The sequence below is a fragment of the Callorhinus ursinus genome, unplaced genomic scaffold (genome assembly GCF_003265705.2).
Source record: "Callorhinus ursinus isolate GAN/ISIS: 27379988/994484 unplaced genomic scaffold, GSC_fseal_2.0 scaffold135, whole genome shotgun sequence".
Lineage (NCBI taxonomy): Eukaryota > Metazoa > Chordata > Mammalia > Carnivora > Otariidae > Callorhinus > Callorhinus ursinus.
Window position 1 is genome coordinate 294,241 of NW_027397197.1, and position 12,135 is coordinate 306,375.

The following is a 12,135-nucleotide window of genomic DNA, read 5'->3' on the forward strand; positions in this document are numbered from 1 at the left end:
AGTGGGGACCTCTCCAGACTGTGGTGCTGCTTTTCCCACAATCCAGATAAGGTCAGAGCGCAGAACCTGTGCTACGCTGGCCTTTCCTGCCGGGCTCCAACATACACACTCACAGCCTTACTCTTGGCCTCAGGGACTCTCAGACGGGCCCAGGACAATCCCAGTCTGAGGTCTGGATGACAGAGGTTGGGGCAGAGGCAGGGTAGGCTACATAATTTGCAAGGCCCTTTGTAAAATGATAATGCAAAACCCCTTGTTCAAAGAGCAAGGGAAAAATTTTGTACCTTTGAAGAGACTAAAATATAAAGCTTTTCCTTCCCCTGTGGTCTCTCTTTTGACTTTTCATTTTTTTAAATAGACTTCATTTTTTAGAACAGTTTTGGATTCACAGAGAAATTAAGAAGATATAGAGAATTCCAATATGTTCCACACCCAGTAGCACCTTACATTAATATGGTACATTTGCTATAACTAATGAACCAATATTGACATATTGTCATTAGTTGAAGTTTATACTTTATTACAATTTCCTTTTTTTTTCTTTTTTAACTAATGCCCCTTTTCTACACCTGGGCCCCATCCAGAATGCCACATTACTTTTAGTTGTCATATCTCCTTAGGTTACCCTTGGCTATGACAGTTTCTCAGACTTTCTCTGATTTTTTTTTTTTAAGATTTTTATTTATTTGACAGAGAGAGAGACACAGCGAGAGGGGGAACACGAGCAGGGGGAGTGGGAGAGGGAGACACAGGCTTCCGGCGGAGCAGGGAGCTTGATGTGGGGCTTGATCCCAGGAGCCTGGGATCATGACCTGAGCTGAAGGCAGACACTTAACGACTGAGCCACCCAGGCGCCCTCTCAGACTTTCTCTGATTTTGATAACATTTACGGTATCTAATGGGATTTGGCTGGTGTTTTTCTTTTGCTTAGACTGGGATTATGGGTTTTGAGGAGGAACATCAGATAAAGTACATTTCATCACATCATATCAAGAGTACATGCTATCAATAGGATTTATGACCATGGATGTTGACCTTGACATGGTGCTTATTTATTATGTAAAATTTCGTATTATTAGCATGAATTTTATAGTTCATTGTTGTATTCTTTAATGCCAGTTTTAAGTGCAAGCACAAGAGCATTTGACTCATATACAGAATCACCAAAATTGCACAGTTCATCTTTTGTAGCTTGTACATGCATTTTACTTACTTCTTACTGGAATAATGGAAATGCTGCACAGAAGTAAACTTTTTATTTCTTTTCTTGATACGTGTACATATGCACATTCTACAAAAGAACTGAAAGCTGAAGAACTGTGGGTTGCTCTATTTTTCCTTTCCTTCTCTTTTTTTAAAGTTTCTTTTTAATTTAAGTAATTTCTACACCCAAAGTGGGGCTTGAACTCACGACCCCAAGATCAAGAGTCGCAGGCTCTTCTGCCTGAGTCAACCAGGTGCCCCTCCCTTTCTTTCTTTGTCATCATTTTCAAAAGGAGTGTTTGGTAAATACAGGGAAATTACACATGCAAGAAAGGCTGTGATTGGGTTTCTTGGTCATTTGTGTTTCTTAGAATGCATTCTGTGTTGGAAGTAAGTTCTGAATGGAACCAAAACGGTGGCCACTCCTGGCACTTAGCAGTCATAGAAGTAACATGCTCACCATTTACTTGCTCCAGTGCATCATGTAATATCTTTGTATGGTTTTGGTAACAGGATAATAGTGGCCTCATAGGATGAGTGGGGAAGTATTCTATTTTTTGGAAAAGTTTGTGAAGCAGTCGTACTCATTCATCTTTATATGTTTGGTAGAACTCACCAGTGAAGCCATCTGGAACTAGATTTTTCCATCTCAGTAGCTTTATGTTTACTAATTCATTCTCTTATTATAGGTGTGTTCATATTTGCTCTTTCATCTGGAGTCCGTTTTGGTAGTTTGTGTCTTTCTAGGAATTTGTCCATTTCATCGAAATTACCTAATGTATTGGCATACAGTTATTCATAGTATTCCTTCCCAGTCCTTTTATTTCTGTAAAGTCAGTAGATATGTCCTCTCTTTCATTTCTTACTGTAGTAATTTGAGTTTTCTTTCTTTTTCTTTTCCTGGGTCATCAATCTATCTTTTTAAAAGATTTTCTTTATTTGACATTGAGAGAGAGAAAGCACAAACAGGGGGAGCGGCAGAGGGAGAGGGAGAAGCAGGCTGAGCAGGGAGCCCTGACACGACGCGGGGCTCAATCCCAGGACCCTGGGATCATGACCTGAACTGAAGACAGACGCTTCACCAACTGAGCCACCCAGGCACCCCTGGGTAATCAATCTAAAGGTTTGTCAACTTTGTTAGTATTTGTAGAGAATCAGCTTTTGGTTCTATTGATTTTCTCTTTTTTTTTTCTATTCTGTTTCATTAGTTTCTGTCTAGTCTTTTTTAATGCCCTCTTTCTATTCACCTTAGGTTTAGTTTGCTCTTTTTCAGGGTGTTATGGTGGAAAGTTAGGTTATTGACTTGAGATCTTTCTTTAAGATTTTATTTATTTATTTGAGAGAGAGAGAGAGAGAGAGAGAGAATGGGTGGGGGGAGGGGCAGAAGGATAAGCAGACTTCTTGCTGAGTGTGGAGCCTGATGTGGGGCTCAATCCCAGGACCCTGAGATCATGACCTGAGCCGAAGTCAGATGCTTAACTGACTGAGCCACCCAGATACCCCTTTCTTTCTTTTTTTTTTTTTAATAGGCATGTACAGCAATAAATGTCCATCTAGGCATTGCTTTAGCTACATCCCATAAGTTTTGGTATGTTATATCTTCAGTTGCATTCATCTCAATATACTTTATAATTTCCCTTTTGATTTCTTCTTTGATCCATTGGTTATTTAGGAGTGGTTGTTTAATTTCCACATATTTATGATTTTCCCAAATTTCTTTCTGTTTTTGTTTTCTACTTTTATTCTGTATTAGCAGACAACATACTTACTATTATTTCTAATCTTTCATATTTATTGTGGTTTGTTTTATTGCCTAGCATATGGTCATTTCTGGAGTATGTTGTTCCATGTGCACTTGAGAAGAATATATATCCTCTTGCTGTTGGGTGGAGTATTCTATAGATGTCAATTAGGTCTAGTTGGTTTATAATGTTCGAGTCTTCTATTTTCTTTTTTTAAAGTAATCTTTAGCCCCAATGTGGCTTGAACTCATGACCCTGATATCAAGAGTCTTATGCTCTACCAACTGAGCCAACTAGGTGCTCCAAGTCTTCTATTTTCTTGTTGATCTTCTGCCTAATTGTTCTATCCATTATTAAAAGTTGAAAGTCTCCAACTGTTATCATTGAATTGTCTCTTTCTCTCTTCATTTTTGACAGTTTTTCTTCATGTATTTTGATGGTCTCTATTAGGTGCATATATATTTATAACTGTTATATCTTCTTAATGGATTGACCCTTTTATTATTATAAAATGTCTCTCTTTATCAAAATTTTCTGTTCTAAAGTCTATTTTGTGGGGCGCCTGGGTGGCTCAGTTGTTAAGCGTCTGCCTTCAGCTCAGGTCATGATCCCAGGGTCCTGGGATCGAGCCCCGCATCAGGCTCCCTGCTCAGAGGGAAGACTGCTTCTCCCTCTTCCACTCCCCCTGCTTGTGTTCCCTCTCTAGCTGTGTCTCTCTCTGTCAAATAAATAAATAAAATCTTTAAAAAAAAGTCATTTTGTCTGATTATTGCTATAGCCACTCCATTTTCTTGTGGTTACTGTGTGTATATCGTTTTTATCCTTTTACTTTCAATCTGTTTGTATTTTTTAATCTAAAATGTGTCTTCTGTAAATAGCGTATTATTAGGTTTTGGTTTTTTTATATTCAGTCTGATAACCCTGCCTATTTTTTTGGATAGCTTAATCCAATCATACTTTGTTATTACTTCAATAGTTAAATTTAGATCTGCCATTTTACTTTTTGTTATCTATATGTCACATATCTTTTTTGTCCCTTTATTTCTCTTTCGCATTAAGTGAATGCTTTCTAATGTTGCATTTTAGTGTTATTAATGATTTTTTTTGCTCTATCTTTTAGTTATGTCCTTAGTGTTTGCTCTAGTGCTTACCATATATGTATTAATTTAGAACCAGCTTCAGATTTATACTAATTTAATTCTAGTGAGATCCAGAAATATTACTCCTATGTAACTCTATTCCACTGATTTTATTGTTATGTATAATATACCTATACATCTTGCAAACTCCACAATACACTGTTTTAATTATTTGTGTAATTTTACATATTTTAGAGACTCGGAGGGAAGACAAGAAAGCAAGTATATGTTTCTAACTTATGTTAATCTTTTTTTTTGGTAAAGATTTTATTTATTTATTTGACAGAGAGAGAGCACAAGCAGGGGAAGCAGCAAAGGGGGAGGGAGAAGCAGGCCCCCTGCAGAGCAGGGAGCCCAATGCTGGGCTCAATCCCAGGACCCTGGGATCATGACCTGACCTGAAGGCAGATGCTGAACCAATTGATCCACCCAGGCACCCCTGTTATGTTAATCTGCTTATGTATAATTTCTGGATCTCTTCACTTGGTTCCTTGGGATTCAAGTTACCACTGAGAGTCATTTTCTTAGCTAATATAGCACTTAATAGTGTGTCACATTTCTCTGAGGCTTTGTACATTTTTCTTCGGTCTTTTTCTCTGTTGTTCAGGTTGCTTAATCTCTATCACTCTATCTCCGAGTTCACTAATTAGTCTTCCAGTTCAAATATACTGTTGAATTTTTCATGTCAGTTATTATACTTTTCAACTCCTGAATTTCCATTTGTTCTTTTAAAATTTATTTTTAATTTTTAATTACTTTTTAAGATTTTATTTATTTGAGAGAGAGAATGTGCATGAACAGTGGGGAGGGGCAGAGGGAGAGGGAGAAGCAGGCTCCCCACCGAGCAGGGAGCCTGATACTGGGGCTTGATCCCAGGACCCCAAGACCATGACCTGAGCTGAAGGCAGATGCCCAACCTACTGAGCCCCCCAGGAGCCCCATTTGTTCTTTTTTTAAAAATAATTTCTCTTTATTGATATTCTGTATTTGATTTCACATTGTCATCATATCTTCCTTTCTTCTTCAATCATGGTTTCCTTTAATTCTGGAATCACATTTATAGTGGCTACATTAAAGTCTTTTTTAATCTGATATCTGGTCACTCTTACAGGCAGTTTCTGTTGCGTGCTTTTTTTTTTTTTTTTGTCCTGATATATGGGGCATACTTTCCTGTTCCTTTGCATATCTCATAATATTTTGTTGGAATCTGGACATTTTAGATAATATATTGTAGCAGCTCTGGGTTTTGGCTCCTCCTCCCCATTGGGAGCTAGTTTTTGTAATTTTTCTGTTTGTTTAGTGACTAGCTGGATTATTTTAGGTAACTTATTTTAGATACTTCAGCTAGTCTCTAAACAAATAATGTCTATGTCCACACGCAGTGGACATAGGAACGTTGTTCCTCAGTGGGCACAGCATTAGGTATGCCCACAGTCACCCTGGGATGACAGCGGTTTGGCAGGGCTCTCTATGTCCATTTCCCGGACCAAGTGTGCCTGTTAAACACCACTAATTGTGTGCTGATTGCTCTATTGTTTTCAGCAATGCCCTGAGGCATAAATTGTTCTACAAACGGAGATTAGTTCTGCCCCCAGGTCTTCTCTTAGCTTTCTCTTTCAGATTTTCTCTGGTAAATGAGCTGACCTACAGTTTAGTCTCTATCTCCAATGAATCTACCAGTGTCCTCTCAATTGCTTTTCACCATGTGTGTTGTTATCTGGCACTACTTCTGACACCAGAGGCATTGTGTTTTTCAACACCATCCAGTTCTCTGATTCTCCAACACCACCTGGCTTTCCTACAGTTCAACCCAATACTGGCACTAACTCACTAGTTAGTGCAGACCTCATAGGTTAAGGGCTCAGTTTTGCAAGAGTGCCCCCACTTCAGATATTTGCCACAAATGGGGTGCCTGGGCTACCCACACTTCTGCCCAGGCAACTACAAATTTGTAGGTTCCCATGACCCCCTCTTCAGTTTTAGTACTTTACTAGAACAACTCACAGAACTCAAGAAAGTGCTTTAGTTACTGGTACTGGTTTATATTAAAGGATACAACTCTGAAACAGCTACATGGAAGAGAAACAGCAAGGTATTGGGGGGTACGAAGTGGTGCAGGATTTCCATGTACATTGATGTGTTCACCAACCTGGAAGCTCCCTAAACCCTGTCATTTAGGGAGGTTTATGGATATTTCATTACATAGGCATGATTGATTAAATCATTGGTCATTGGTGATTGAATTCAATCTCCAGCCCCTCTCCCTCATGAGAGGTTGGGGGAGGGGAGATGGGACTGAAAATTCCAGCCTTCTAATAATCTGTTGGTCTTTTGGGTGACCAGCCCCCATTCTGAAGCTACCTTGGGGCCTGTGAATCACCTCATTAGTATAAACTCAGATGTGGTCAAATGGGGCTCATTATGAATAACAAAAGACAGTCCTATAATTTAGGAAACCCCAAGAGTTTTAGGAGCTCTGTGCCAGGAACTGGAGACCAAGACCAAATATTATTTTTTATTATACCACACAGTACAACCTCCGCTGTTTTCAAGGGCTCCTTTAGGCTCGATCTGATGTAGTTTTGGAATATAGGTGAGGTTCAGTGGGGTGGAGTCCGGAGCCGACGACCAAGAAAGAATTCTTGAGGTGTCTTTGGTGCAAAATGGTGGTTTATTAAAGCTTGGGAACAGGACCCGAGGGCAGAAAGAGCTGCTGCCCCGGGGTTGTGAGGGCTGGCTGATTATATATACTCAGGAGTTGGGGAGGTGAGGACAAAGGGGGTATCCAGAAGGACTGTCATATGCTAAAGACTGAGGATACTGGAGGCCTGGTTATTGTCAAGCCAAGGTTGTTTTTCCCCCTAATGAGGCACTAACACGAAGACAGTTGGGAGTTTTCTGGAGGAGTATTACATTCCTCCTATCACACTCCTTGTCAATGGGCTTCAGGTTCAAAAGAAATTGAATTTTACTTACATTTCCTTCTGCCTCAGCTTCCCTCAATTTCATGTAGGGGAGGGTGATGTTAGGGCTTCAGGAAACTGAGTTATGGATCTCTGGAAGTTAGGTTATTGATAGGAAAGCTTCTTCCTTGTAAATCACTAGAACATTTGTAAACTGAGGGAGACTCTTGTCCTGCAGGACTGTGATCTCTGTAAGTTAACCATTTGTTTTTCCTTTAGGGCAGCCAGGAGTGCCTGAGGAATGTCACACATAATACATGGGGGCAGGATGGTGTAGGGTGTCAGCTTCTGCTTTGTCCTCAGCTAGCCTTCTGCTCCCTCAGCAGATCTTCTCCACACACTGTTGCAGTTGAAGTCATTCCCTTTGGGAAGAGATTTAAAGTTCTCTGTTTTGACAGCCTGCTTCTTCTCCCCCCAGATAAAATATCTGAGCCATGGCTCTGGAGTTTGCAGTATTTTATTTATTTTATATTATCACGAAATATACCTTCAAATAATGTTATATGACTTCATGGATAATGGAAGAAGTTTACAACCATATATTTTCCCCCCTCATCCTTTTTTTCTGTTGTCTTATTTTTACTTCTACATATGTTATAAACACACAATACATTGTTGTTATTTTTATTGTATAATCATTTCTCATTAACAGTGTTATTGACTATAACTATGTAAACATAGTTTATATGCTATATAATTCACTCATGTAAAGTGTACAAATCAGTGGTTTTTAGTATATCCATAGGATTGGGCAACCATCACCCAATCTAATTTTTTATTATCCTGGGGCGCCTGGGTGACTCAGTCAGTTAAGCATCTGCCTTCAGCACAGGTCATGATGCCAGGGTCCTGGGGTGGAGCCCTGTGTCGCTGCTCGTTGTCGGGCAGGGAGCCTGCTTCTCTCTCTCCCTCTGTGGCTTGCACCGTTTGTGCTCTCTTGCTCTCTCTCTGTCCAATAAATAAATAAAATCTTAAAAAAAACATTTTTATTATCCCCAAGAGAAGCTTGGTATTCATTACCAATCATTTTCTTTCCCAACCCTACTGCCAGCCCCAAGCAGCCATGAATCTACTTTCCATCTCTACAGATTTGCTGATATGGCAGTTTCTTAGAAATTAAATAATACAATATAGGGTCTTCTGTAGCTGACTTCTTTCACTTAGCATATTGTTTTCAAGGTTTATCCGTGTCCTAGCATGTATCAATACTTCTTCCTTTTTTTTTTTTTTTTTTAGATTTTATTTGTTTGTCGAGAGAGAGAGAGAGAGAGAGAGAGAGAGAGCGAGCACAAGCAGGGGGAGCTGCAGAGGCAGAGAGAAAAGCAGACTCCCCGCCCAGCAAGAAGCCTGATGTGGGACTCAATCCCAGGACCCTATGCTCACTACCTGAGTGGAAGGCTGACGCTCAACCGACTGAGCCACCCAGGCATCCCTGTACTTCTTGCTTTTATTGTCAAATATATTCTATTATATGATATACCACATATTGTTTAATCTACTCATCAATTGATAGACATTTGGGGTTTTTCCAATTTTTCTATTGGCTATTGTATACAATGCTGCTATGAACATTTGTGTTTAAGTTTTATGTAGCCGTATCTTTTTATTTCTCTTGGGTATATACCAAGGAGTAGAATTGCTGGGTCATATGGTAAGTCTATGTTTAACATTTTGAAGTACTGCCAATCTATTTTCCAAATTGGGTACAGCATTTTACGTTCCCATCAGCAGTGTTTAAGGGATCCAGTTTCTCATCATCCTTGCCAAAACTTATTTTCCATTCTTTTCATTTTGCTATCATATTATATGTGAACTGTTACCTCCTTTTGGTTCTGATTTGCATTTCCCTAATGATTAATGACATTGAGCTTTTTTAAAATGTGCCTATTGTTATCTGTATATCTTGGAGAAATACTCAAATAATTTGCCAATTTTTAAATTGGGTCATTTGTCTTCTTATGGTTGAATTTTCGGAGTTCTTTATATATTCTGGAAATTAGTTCTTTATCAAATATATGATTTGCAAGTATTTCTTCCCATTCTTTGGGTTGTCTTTTCACTTTCTTAATGGTGTCATTGGAAGCATGAAACTTTTTCATTTTGATAATGTCTAATATATCCTATCCTTTATCACACATACTTTTGTTGTCATATCTAAGAAAGCATTATTAAGCCCAAGGTCATAAAGATTTCTTCCTATGTTTTCTTGTAAGGGTTTTATAATTTTAGCTCTTATATTAATACTTATGACCCAGATTGAGTTAATTTTAGTATATTTATGATGTAGCGGTCTAAATTCAATCTGTGGCATGTGGATATCCAATTGTTCCACCACTTTAGTTTCCAAACTATTCTTTCCCCTTCAGTTATCTTGGCACATTTGTCAAAAATCAATTGAGCTGAAATATGAGGATTTACTCTTAAGCTCTCAGTTCTTTTCCATTGATCTATATTATCTGTCCTCATAGCAGTACCACATTGTCTTGATTATTGTTATTTTGTGGTAAGTTTTGAAATTGGGAAGGAATAGCCAATATTATTCTTTCTAAGATTATTTTTTTCTGTTCTGGATTCCATGAATTTGGAATTGTCATTTTCTACATAGAAGCCAGATGGGATTTTGATAGGGGTTGCATTGAATCTGTAGATCAATTAGAGAATATTGCCATCTGAACAATACTGCTTTTCAATCCATAAACATGGGATTTCCCTTTAAGTCTTTTTTAAAATTTTTTAAAGGTTTATTTATTTATTTGAGAGAGAGTAAGTGAGTGAGCGCAGGGGAGGGACAGAGGGAGAGAGAGAAAATCCTGAGCAGACTCCCTGCTGAGCACGGAGCCAACCCTGAGATTATGACCTGAGCCGAAATCAAGACGTGGACACTCAACTGACTGAGCCACCCAGGTGCCCCTTCTTTATTTTTTTAAATAATGTTTTGTGTTTTCAATATATAAGTCTGGCATTTATTTTGTTAGAAACATTACTAACAATGTTTTTGTTTTTGATGCCACTGTAAATGGAATTATTTTCTCAAGTTCACTTTCAGATTGTTAATTTCTAATGTAAAGAAGTACAATTGAGGGACACCTGGGTGGCTTAGTCGTTAAGCATCTGCCTTCGGCTCAGGTCACGATCCCAGGGTCCTGGGATCAAGCCCCACATCGGGCTCCCTGCTCAGAGGGAAGACTGCTTCTCCCTCTCCCACTCCCCCTACTTGTGTTCCCTCTCTCGCTGTCTCTCTCTCTATCAAATAAATAAATAAAATCTTAAAAAAAGAAATACAATTGATTTTTATATATTGATATTAAATCCTGCCACAGTATTCCACTAATATATTAGTCCTCATAGTTTTTTTAAAAAAGATTTTATTTATTTATTTGAGAGAGAATGAGATAGCACGAGAGGGAAGAGGGTCAGAGGGAGAAGCAGACTCCCTGCTGAGCAGGGAGCCCGATGTGGGACTCGATCCTGAGACTCCAGGATCATGACCTGAGCCGAAGGCAGTCGCTTAACCAACTGAGCCACCCAGGTGCCCCAGTCCTCATAGTTTTTTAATGGATTCCTTAGGATGTGCTATATATAAGATTATATTATCTTCAAATAGAGATCCTTTTGCTTATTTATTTCCTAACTGGATTCCTTTTTATTTCTTTTTCTTGACAAATTGCTCTGGCTAGAACTTGTAGTAAAATCTGTAAAAATGGCCAGAGAGGACATCCTCATCTTGTTTCTGTTCTTAGAAGGAATATTTTTAGTCTTTCTCCCTTAAGTGTGATGTAAATTGTGTGTGTTTTTGGTAGATGTCCTTTATCAAATTGAAGAAGTTCTTCTGTATTCCTAGTTTGTTGAATATTTTTATCATGACGGTGCTGGATTTTGTCAGTTTTTTCTGCATCTATTGAGATGATCTTGTGGTTTTTGGCTTTCATTTTGTTAATATGGTGGCTTATATTGACTGACTTTTGTGTATTATACTAAATTTACATTTCTGGGATAAATTTCACTTGGTCATTGGGTATAATAATTTCTATATATTGCTGGATTCAATTTGCTAGTAATTTGTTGAGGGTTTTGCCTCTAATTTATAAAGGGTATTGGTCTGTAGTTTTCTTATTATACCTAGTCTTATTTTGGTATCAGGGTGATACTAGTCTAATAGAATTAATTGGGAAGTGTTTCTCGCTCTTTTATATTGTTAATGTAATCATAATCATATTGAAAAACTTACTATGAGGAAGAATACACTTCTAGAAATTATGAAATATATTTATAAATTTGCCAATCCATACAATGTTAGTGTAATAGGCAGTCCACAATTGCTTACTTCTTAGTTTTCATTAGAAATTACAGTTTCTGGGGCACTTGGGAGGCTCACTCAGTTAAGTGTGATCCAGGGGTCCTGGGATCAAGCCCAGGTCAGGCTCCCTGCTCAGCGTGGAGTCGGCTTCTCCTTCTCCCTCTGCCCCTCCCCCTGCTCATGCTCTGTCTCTCAAATAAAATAAATAAAATCTTTAAAAAAATTTAAAAATTACACTTTCTAAGGATTAAGAATGCTAATCAATATATGTAAATTAAAAGTGCTAGAAATAAGGGTGAAAGGAAACAACTGTGTATGAAAAGTAGGTAAGGAAAATAGGGTATTTTTTTAAAAAATTATTTGAGAGAGAGAGATAGCAAGCACAAGCAGCGGGGAGAGGGAGAAGCAGGCTCCCCACTGAGCAGGGAGCCAAATGCAGGGCTCCATCCCAGGCCCTGGGATCAAGGCAGACACTTAAGCTTAACCGGCTGAGCCACCCAGGTGCCCCGAAAATAGGGTATTTTTAAAAAATTTTACTTAAATTCAATTTAGTTAACATATACTGTATTATTAATTTCAGAGGTAGAATTTACTGATTCATCAGTTGCATATAACACCCAGTACTCAGTACATCAAGTGCCCTCCTTAATGCCCATTCCCCCCATCCTCCCACCCCCTCCCCTCCAGCAACCCTCAGTTTGTTTCCAATAGTTAAGAGTCTCTTATGGTTTGCCTTCCAGTTTTTTTTTTCTACTTCATATCAACTTTATTTGACAGATAATTGATACATG